We start from the raw sequence: 10,905 nt of genomic DNA on the forward strand, positions 1-10,905 counted from the left end.
AGCACAAACTGGTATGAAGGTGGAATGCTACTGAAATAATAACATCAAGCAGCGTGGTTGACTCCTTGGACAAATAATAAATGCATTGATAAGAGAACAGTGGAGGATCCTTTGATGGGTTATTTCTGATGTTGTATCCCCTACAATATGAAGCATGTTACGATATCATCACAAAATCAAAACCTACGTATAATTATTGAACAATATTTGCAAAATTAGTGGCAAGTATTTTTTAGTTATAAAAGGCTGGGAACACAACTGGATTCAAAAACTATTCCTCCATTCAGCAGATATATAAATCTTTGCTAACGAAAGGCTGAGGAAACTAGGCGGGGTGGCACAAATATTTACAATATAGCATGTTTACTGCAGAATGATATACCAGAGCATGTGCTGATATCACCACACAGGTTTCTAATGAGATTGAGATTTGCTTTGTAATCCTTTCATGAGCCATTTTTCATTAAATGCACATACTTGGTTATACTTGAGTTGCTAGCAGAGCAATGCTGTTGGCTCACAGGCAGCCTTTGCATGACAATTTCATCTTTCAGTAAACTCTTGTGGCTTCTGGAAAAAGAGTGAAACTCAAAAGTTATATTGGTTTGCTAAAGCAAAAAAAACTCATAGCTGAGCTTTGTAGAAATCCTCAGACTGAGTTGGGCCTGTAATAAGTTTACATCTTATAAACTTGTAAAAAATAAGTTTACATCTGATAGTTTGTGGTGCTTTTTAGTCCATGAGGTTGGGTAGACTATTAAGGTGCTATGACAGCTGCATTTCTTAAATTTGTGGCTTCAGTTTACTTTATGAAAACCTGCATATTGTCTATTTTTTTGTAAAGATGGGATGGATAAACAACAAAGCAAAAAGGTGTGTACATGGGCCTCTCTGACACTGGCACCTGGAACAGGCATTCTGCCTTTCTAGACAGTAACTTACAGTGGTCAACAGAAGAAGTTTCCAAATGCAAGATAGCTGGCAGACAAGCTGACAAATTCCCCCAAAAGTAAGGGATAAAGATTGTCTCAAGGACCAGTACCAACAGTCAATGATTAGAAGTTACAGGAAAAATAGATGCAAAGAAACCATATTATGTATTTTAACTCCAGATGTTGCTTAATTGTCCAGCAGGATCATTGAAAGGGCCACAGTAGGCAAATTTCTTTTGTGACTTCAGATTGATTTGTTCCATCCAGCAGAGCTGAATTTCCTCTTTTTGGAGAGCGATCTTATGTCATTTACTATCCTCATTTAAGAAGAAATTTATCAAAGAAAGGTATTGTTTTTATCCTTCTCTGTCTTAGTGATATGTTCTCAAAGACCCTGAATATACTAATTGGCCAAAGTTGTGCTGACCAGCCTCACCTGAGACACTTCTACCTTCACATTCTCTGTCCCTGGATCTAGGGACTCCCTTTAAATTTAGGCCTGGGCCTTCTGTCTCTGTGTGGTCTATGGTATGGTTGTACTTGCCTTAAGTTCCATCACAGCTCTGCTTCATCATGAGCTTTGTTATCCAGAGGCTGGCCTGCTTGTCTCACTTGGGCACTGTGGAACTAGTGGCTGGAGAATCTCCAACTGTACTAGCTTTTGTTATTGTGGTTTGGCTCCTCTACCAAAGGGAGCAGACAGGCCTGAGTGTTCCTTGATGTTCTTCTGAATGAGGCTCTGCTCTACCCTTCAAGTCTGCCCTTAATTTAAAAGCCTACACTAAATGACCTCCAAAGGTTCTTCACACACTACTTCTTTCTGATTTTGTAAAAACGCAACCACTAGCCCGCACCAACTAGGTGCAACAGAATTTGCTTTTCAACAAAGAAAAATAGGAGGAAACTAGAAAGCTTGGTAAAATATCTGTTGCCTCCAGCCTCTACTTCTGCTCTCTCTTTTCTACTTTTGCCTCACTGTGTCAGTATTGTGTGGTATGGAGATGTCATGAAGCCTAGCTCCTGTAGTTTGCCATGCGATATAGGAAACACTAATAGAATATTAATAAAAACAGGTTCTATCTTTCCTGGTGATAAAACAATGATAGTCATCTCTCGCTATGAAAAAGGCTAAGCCTTTGTTAACATGCCTATTACATCACTGCTGTCTTAGAACTCTGTGAGCACTAATTTCTGTTCATTCTTGTTGCATTGTTCGACATCACTTGCAGAATTAACTGTTCTATCCTTTCCCTCTCTGTCCACTTGACATACCATTTCACTTACTGTCCTGGGTTGATAAGGAAGTGAGTTTTATTGGGAAGTTATAGTCAAACCAATCAGTGGTCAGATTTGAATACTGACACCTGGTATGACCACTGAAAACATCAGACACGCCTCTGAGAACACAGTGGGTTAAAAGCAGAGAACTCCCACGGGAACTCTCTCTTTGGTTCCAGTCAGTGAAGAGTTCAGACCTCTCCTGCCCAGCTACAGGCTGGGCAGGGGAGGGGAAGCCATGCAGCCTAGGAGAGGTAGGCCAGGGTGTGAAGGGATTGGAACCGAGCTGGCCCCTGCAGGACAGAAGGGTGGAGAAAAACTGAGATGTTTTTGTCCCTCCCGCAGAGGGAGAGAGAGAGAGACAGAGAGCCTGTGCCACCTGGAAATTTGATATCATGTGCCAGCAGTATGCCGGCAGAGGAGAAAGAGAAGTGGGGGGGAAGGTGCTCAGCCATGGGTTTTGTGGGAGTTCTGAACAGCCTGCTGCAAGATTTCAGTCGTCCTGGGAGCCTGAGACTTTTAACCCTTTCTTAGGCAAAGAAAGCTTTGTGAAACACTACTCCTCCTCAATTTGAAAGAGAAGAGAGACAGTCTGGGACCTGAGATGTCAGAAGATGGAAAAGAAATCCTTGGTGGGAGGAGATGATGGAGTGGCCTTTGGCTGGACTTTTCTTGTATAGCCAATTCTGAACCAATTCTCCCCAACACAGATACTGCATTTAGGGGGATGCAATGACTTGAGCCAAGAGAGTGCAGGAGTGAGAGTGGCCTGTTTCAGTGAGTGACGTCATGTGCAGGAGAGTAAACAGAGAAAAGTTGAGGAAGGTGTGGTGGTGCCCTCTGTCTTCAGGGAAGAAGAAGATCTCTGTTCTCAAGACCCTCGGCCCCAGGGGAGGAGAAAATGGGGGGGACTGTTGGCCCAAAATGAGAAACTGTTGTTACGTGGTACTTGGTGAAGCATCCTTAAAGGAACCCTATGAGCAGTTTCAGTCCATGCACGGTGGTGAGAGCACTGTACATGGAAGGTGGATGTCATAATGGCAGACTTTCTCCAGGTGGTGCCATGTGTGACATGGAAACATCAGAGGTTTCAACTGTGTTTCCTGTGGAAGACTATGGTGCAAGAGAGACTCCTCTCTCCCCTGATGGACTGAGAATTGATTATCCGAGGGGTGGTAACTTGATTGAGGTTCCAAGGTTTTGTCTCACTGTGTTTTGGTGGAAATTGGGTGGGGAACGGAGAAATGTTTTGGAAGGTTTTCATTCTGAATTCTGTGTGTTCCTTTTATTATAGTTGTAGGTTAATAAAGTTTTTTCTTTATTTCTAAGCTCGAGCCTGCTCTGCTCTGTCTCACAGCACTCATTTGAGAAAAATATGTTTGCATGGGTGCACTGGCATTGTGCCAGCACCAACCCATGACACTTACTCCATGAGCTGAGAGGATGTTGTGTGGAAAAGATGCCAAAACTGTCAAGATGCACCCTTAGAATACGCATACTTGTACAGTCTGTGCCAGTTGGAGCAAATTTTATTAGTTACAGAAGCGACAAAATAAACCATTTTTACTGACTAAAAAAGACTGCAGTGCAAACCTCTCTACAGGCTGAAGTAGAAAAAGAAATTGCTTACACAAACATGACTTTCACATACAACTGTTCCTCTTCATCGTTGCTGAACCACTACTCTGACGGAGGGAAAACTGAGGGAGGGAAAACATAATGAAAGTATTTAAAACACTTGTATCTCTTTAAGTTGTTCTCTGACAAAATGTATGCCCTCTCCATCCTCCCAATGGCATCTGCTAGCATACACAATTGAGCTGACTTGCAACATAAGCACTGTAGGTTAATAATTGCCAAGATTTAAATGAATTGTGAAACTAGTTTCATAATGCCAAATAAGTGAGGAGAACATAGAATCATAATAAAAAAATGTAAAGAGTTGCTTAAAGAACAATACTTTGTCATATGAGTGGCAGGTAAAAACACTAAGATGATACAATAGAAGTTAATATTATTTTTGCTTTAACTGTGTTTTATTATTCTGCTGACATAGAGTACTTGACAGAAAAACCCCTGCATAATCCAATTACATTTCTTTTCTTCCAAAGGGAAATTATGCTCAATTCAATGCTAGGAGTCCCTCTGCCTGGTGAGAGCCCTCATCACTGAGCAGCAACACTGATATACACTCCTTGGAAGAGTGAGTTCTCTGCTGGACAGTATTATGTTTTCAGTAGAAAGGGTGGGGGGTAGTTTCTTGCATACTCATTAAGGATGTTATTCTGGGACATGGCAAATAGCATAGCTGAATCCCTTTAGGCAATAAATACTTAGAATCTTCCTGGAGTACTCCAAATAGCATGTTATTATGGTAAAACTAGGTGCTTCACCTTCTCTTTTTAATTAACCGACTGGTGACTGCTAAATCGCATATTCTTTAATATGTCTGCTGAATGAGGACCCTCAGAGGACATGGGCAAAATTAGGACCTTCTTTGCTTTGTCTGAAGTGAAGTGAGTCTACACAAACAAGCTGATTCTGACCAATTGTGTAGAGAGCTTGGCAGAAGAATGGTTAAACAGCAAGGGACATGAAACTGTAAAATTGGTCAAAGTATGAGGGGCTACGTGACTGCTGCAACGGTCAGCATGACCCTGGGTATAGAAATCAGGATATGTAGAAATCAGAGTTTGCAAGAATCAGAATGCTGAAAACTGCTTGGTATGTAGAAATAGATAGAGAAGAACCAAAAAGTATCAATCACAAGAACAGCAAGAGCAACCGAACAAGACAGATGCGCAAATCACACAGCAACCAATCATGAGCTTGGCTTTTGCAATATGCATGAACTAATTAACAAGTATATATAAACTTTGTAATTTGTTGCAATAAACTGAGACTTGATGATCATGATATCATGAGTCTTGTCTCCCGCGGCACTTCTCCGACAAATGGTGACCCCGACGTGATACGAGGCAAGGGCAGGAGAGGTGCTCCGTTGGGTTCGGGTCCTGCAGCTGGAAGGACGGCGACAGAGCTGCCAGTTTTTGCTCCGCGCCCTGAGTGACCACAGCGGTGGGCTCAGCCGATACATGCTGCCGAAGCTTGAAGGGGCCAGCAACGGTACCGACACAACCATGGACAGGCAAGCAGCATATGATTTATTTAGTACTTTTCTCAGAAAAAGACAGGTTAGGGGGATTGACTTAGATAAGGATCTCCCTTCGCTCTTACATCATGCTCATTCTTATGGCTTTTTTGTAAACCCCCATACTGTTCATGAACTTTCAGAATGGAGAAGATATGGGGATAAGTTGTGGGAATTAGCGTTAGATGATGATAAACCGGGCAAGAAAATGAGTAAACTTTGGAGAGTGGTCCATAATGAATTGTTGATGTGTCAGGCAGAAAAAAGGGCGGTGGAAGGGGTACGAACAGCTCAGGAGAAAAATAAGGAATATGAACCCTCGCTTCTCTCCAGTGAGCCAAACCCTCCGGTTCTCACAAACTTTCCCGTCCCCATCTCTGCTTCTGCAATGCCTGTACCTCCCACAGACACTGGTGGCATTGAAGTGCGACCGTCAGCTCCCCCTTTACCCCCACCGCCGCGTCCCCCTCCAGGCATACAAAACGTTACTGTAGCACCCGCCCTGCAACATCCTCCGTCTCCCGGCCAGGAGCCTGTCCCTGGGGCAGAATCTGACCTCGCGGAGGCCATGGCTAAAGAGAGACGTGAGGTATGGGCTGCTGTCGCGCGGGAGGGTATGCAGACGGGGGACGCTGAGCTCTTCACGGCAGCACAGGAAACCCTTGCTTTTCCAGTAATATTTACGCCAAATGCTCAAGGGGGGTACACTGCGCAGGTCCAGAGCCTTGACTGGAAAATTGTAACGCAGCTGCGTGCCACTGTGGGGAGCTATGGTATTACCAGTGAGCCCGCTAGGCAAATGCTTGATTTTATTTTTAATGCTCATACCTTATTACCGTCCGATGTTAGGAGAATGGCCAAATTGATTTTTACCCCGCATCAACGCTTACTTTTTGAGGCACGCTGGAGAGAGGAAGCGGTAAGAAGCGCCAATTTACCTAGGGCTCAGGGCGACCCTTTAGCAGGGCTTACTGTAGCCGAGCTTCTGGGAGAGGGTGCCCATGTACGTCTGGAACAACAGGCTGCCCTAGGACCCGACAAATTAAGGGAAGCCACAATAGTAGCAAGAAGAGCGATAGACAAGGTCAAAACCCCGGGTGGAGTCCCAATGTATATGGGGATTAAACAGGGTAGAGAGGAGCCTCTTGGCACCTTCGTGGATAAGATAATGGAAGCATTGTCCAAAGCAGGGGTGGCCGATTATATGCAGGATGCCCTACTCAAACAGTGTATACTGCAGAATAGCAATTCTACAACCAGAAATTTGATTACTTCCTTTCCTGGGGATTAGACCGTCCAAGCATTGTTAGAGAAGGCTGCTTCAGTGCCAGTTGGGTCTCAGGCGTTAATAGTTAATGCTTTACAAGAAATAGGACAGGGGTTACGGGAACAAGCAATAAGCTCTCAAAATCAGGTTTTAGCAGCCCTTGCTCCCCTTCAAGCTGCAGCTGCGCGCCCCCGTTCTAACACTACTGGAGAGGCACGAACAAGATGCTACCGCTGTGAAAACTTAGGTCACATTCGAAAAGAATGCGGAGCGACAGGAGTTTGGTGCCGCAGATGCCAATCAAATACCCACAACTCCAATGCATGCCGAAAGAAGCAGGGAAACTCCCAGAGCAGCGCGAACTGCGGCCGCGCTGGGACACAAATGGCAGCTGCAGGAGCGAAACCTCCCAGCAACTCCAACCTGCCACCTGCAGGAGCCTCAGCTTAGACTTGGCAGCTGCAGTAGAGACTGATCTCTTGACCTCAAAACCATATAAGATTCCAACGGGAATCCATGGCCCCCTACAAATACACAGACAAACTATGGGAGGACTCATTATTGGCCGCTCTTCAGCCACTATATTAGGCCTCTTTGTAGAACCAGGAATCATCGATGCCGATTGTTGCGGCGAAATTATGATCATCGCTCATACGTCATATCCCCCAGTGACGGTACCAAAAAGTCAAAAAATTGCTCAGCTAATCCCACTCCCACAAATGACCAAGGGATTGGAACCTATGTCCCAGGTCCCTAGAACTCCGGAAGGATTTAGTTCGACAGGAGGTCTTGCATTGCTTACCCTAGACCTTAACACCCGCCCCAAAAAATCTTGCTGCCTGATTCATCAAGGACATAGCATTGTGCTTAAAGGACTTTTAGATACAGGTGCAGATACTAGCGTCATCGATCCAGGTCATTGGCCTGCGTCTTAGCCCACTCAGCCTGCAGCAACCACAGTGAGCGGTATTGGTGGGATGACACTTGCAAGCCGTACCCCAGTGCTGACTGTTGAGATTGAAGGGAGACAGGCGTCTGCAGCACTTTCTATAACAACTTTTGCAGAAAATGCTGAATGCACACCTTGTTGTGCAAAAAGAAAACAGGGGAAGTGTAGAGAGCTTGGCAGAAGAATGGTTAAACAGCAAGGGACATGAAACTGTAAAATTGGTCAAAGTATGAGGGGCTACGTGACTGCTGCAACGGTCAGCATGACCCTGGGTATAGAAATCAGGATATGTAGAAATCAGAGTTTGCAAGAATCAGAATGCTGAAAACTGCTTGGTATGTAGAAATAGATAGAGAAGAACCAAAAAGTATCAATCACAAGAACAGCAAGAGCAACCGAACAAGGCAGATGCGCAAATCACACAGCAACCAATAATGAGCTTGGCTTTTGCAATATGCATGAACTAATTAACAAGTATATATAAACTTTGTAATTTGTTGCAATAAACTGAGACTTGATGATCATGATATCATGAGTCTTGTCTCCCGCGGCACTTCTCTGACACAATTATTTCTCAAAAAAGAGAGCAAATATCTTTTATGTATCAGGGAAGCTAGCCAACATAATGATCTTGCAAATCAATACAGAACTGCTAATCTTTCTGTAAACTATAATAGCTACAGTTACAGCTTCAAATTTGAACATTGACAAAAATATGATACACCTTGTCATGCTGAAATACTGACCAGCATAACTTTATTCTCTTTGTAGATTTTTTCAACTAAATAAGTGTAAAAACTTTATTATATTTACTGTTTATTAAAAATCATAATTTTCACAATATTTGGGAAAACGTAATCTCTGTGGATTTTTTTTTTTAATCATGCCTCAGTGTCTCCATACTGTTGAATACTGTCACTCAGTGCAATATAGTTAGACAGTACCTCTCAGCCTGAGGAAGTAAAGCACACATAAAATAACATGTTTCCAACTAAGAACCAAGGGAAACTTTTCACCCAGGTTTGAAGCAGAGAAGCAACTGGTGGGGAAATGGCATCTTTTGGTGACAACAAAACATAGGAACAAGAGCCAGACTTTAGAAGATTTTTTTTTTTTTTAATTTAACTGTTGTTCAGTGACACATACTAATGTGGATCCCAGGAAAACAGGTTAGTTTGTGCCTGCTATATGGACTTTGATCACACTTATCTAGAGACTGTGTGCTTCAAGCTAACTGATTAAGAAATGCTGATTGATTTTAGAAAAACTGTCTACATGTCTACAACAACCTGTTCTCTCAGCTTTTCCTTAGAGATAAGCTCTCAACATCAGCCAGTTTTGCTTTATAGGAATAAAGCTTATGCTGTAATGCAAAGGAAAGTCCTAATTTGAGTTGAAGCATCCTTTAAAGCATTACACTTTGAGCTGTCTTCTAAATGGAAATTTGGGAAACTGTATGAAAAGGCTGTGTGCTGAGAAAAGCCTTGTAACTCTTCATGAAATAAGACTCGGTTTGGAGCCAAGAAACTGGCCCCAGTCAAGGAAATTATGCATAATTTTGAACTAGGATGTGCTAACTTTCAGCTCATCACTCTGCTACATAAAAAACATATATCTGGAGAGAAAAAATGACTTAAGTCACTCCCACTCTAGACATTTTGTTGCCTGTTAAGAATACATTTTCCTTTAAATATTAAGGGCTTAGATATATAAAATTACTGTTACTGTAGACTTCATCACCTGATGTATATGTATATAATTTATAATGTATGAAGTGTATAAAGTGTGTATATACACAACCTGATACATTAATCTAGTTATAATTCCTATAGGATTTGAATAAGGAGACTGAAATACCTCTTTAGTCAGAGTTGAATGTTCATCTTGCCAAACCCAGGGAAACAGGCAAGTCATATCAGAAAAAGGAGTCAGAAATTGCACAATTAGCTCAGAAACCACTGCAAGGTCCCCCTTTAAACACAAACGTTGTGAACACATAGCCTCACAATGGAATAAAAGAGCACAGGTGAAATAAACTGTTCACAAGAAAGATTACATAGATTTAGACTGAGAGGAACCAATTGTCATAATTATATAGCATGTATTTGGGCTTGAATGGACAGAAATTACTGACTTTCTCTCTAACTGAGAGAGTGGGAAGCCTGGAAACGCTGGGGAATAGATTCAGCATTGATCCAAGTGAGGGGAGGGAAGAAAGGGAGAAGAGTTGCCTTTCCTCTGGTATTCCTGAAATGTGTAGATTCAATCTTTTTTTTTTTTTTTTTTTTGGTGACACTGCAACAGCGGTTGCAAGACCACTGTCTACAGATTTTACACTTAAATTAGTGCAATATTAGCAGTAATAATAGAAGTCTAGGAGGTAGTTCCCCTAACCTTAAAAACATATGGGTATAGTACCAAGTTAGAACATGCAAGAGGATTATGCCTCAGTCTTAGAAGGCCACCAAGAAATCCCCAAGTGTCATGGTTTGACAGGGAAGTGAATTTTCTCAAGAAGTTGGGGTCAAACCAATCAGTGGTCAGGTTTGGATACTGACACTTGGAGTGACCACTGAAGGCATTGGACACACCTCTGCGAACATAGGGGGCTAAAAGCAGAGAACTCCCAGGGGAACCCTCTCTTTGGTTCCGTCAGAGTGCAGTGCAGACCTCCCCGCCCAGCCACAGGCTGGGTGGGGGAGACGAAGCCATGCGGCCTGGGAGAGGTAGGCCAGGGTGTGAAAGGACTGGAGCCGGGCCAGCCCCTGTGGACAGAAGGGTGGAGAAAAACTGAGATGACTTTGTTCCCCCACCCCCAGAGGGAAAGAGACAGAGAGCCTGAAGGCACCTGGAAATTTGCCGGAAGAGGAGAAAGTGAAGCAGAGTGGGGAGGGGAAGGTGCCCAGCCATGGGAGTTGGGAGTTCTGGGCAGCTGAGATTTCAGCCGTCCTGGGAGCCCGATACTTTTAACCCCTTCTTGGACAGTGAAAGCTTTGTGAAATGCTACTCCTCCTCGATTTGAAAAAGAAGAGAGACAGTCTGGGACCTGAGATGTTAGAAGAACAAATCCTAGGTGGGAGGAGATGATGGAGTGGCCTTTGGCTGGACTTTTCTTGTATAGCCATAGACTGAACCAATTTCTCCTGCAACAGAGACTGCATTTTTAGGGGGATGCAATGGTTGGAGCCAAGAGAGTGTCCTGCAGTGATGAGGAGGGTGTGGTGGTGCCCTCTGTCTCCAGGAAGAAGAAGATCACTGTTCTTGACACCCTTGTCCCCAGGGGAAGAGAAAATGGGGGGGGACTGTTGTCCCGAAAATGATAAACTGA

At 43.4% G+C, this 10,905-nt stretch overlaps 1 long non-coding RNA gene across 1 annotated transcript; it reads right to left on the bottom strand.

Annotated features, from left to right (window-relative positions):
• Positions 1–346: 346 nt before the first annotated feature.
• LOC128801555 (uncharacterized) lies at positions 347–9,877 on the bottom strand. The gene is made up of 3 exons (XR_008435211.1): positions 9,435–9,877; positions 3,841–3,910; positions 347–570 (listed from the first exon to the last, which is right to left on the bottom strand). It is a non-coding gene; the product is annotated as an uncharacterized LOC128801555 (long non-coding RNA).
• Between the last annotated feature and the right edge of the window lie 1,028 nt (positions 9,878–10,905).

This window comes from Vidua chalybeata, chromosome 1 (assembly GCF_026979565.1).
Source record: "Vidua chalybeata isolate OUT-0048 chromosome 1, bVidCha1 merged haplotype, whole genome shotgun sequence".
Classification (NCBI taxonomy): Eukaryota; Metazoa; Chordata; class Aves; order Passeriformes; family Viduidae; genus Vidua; species Vidua chalybeata.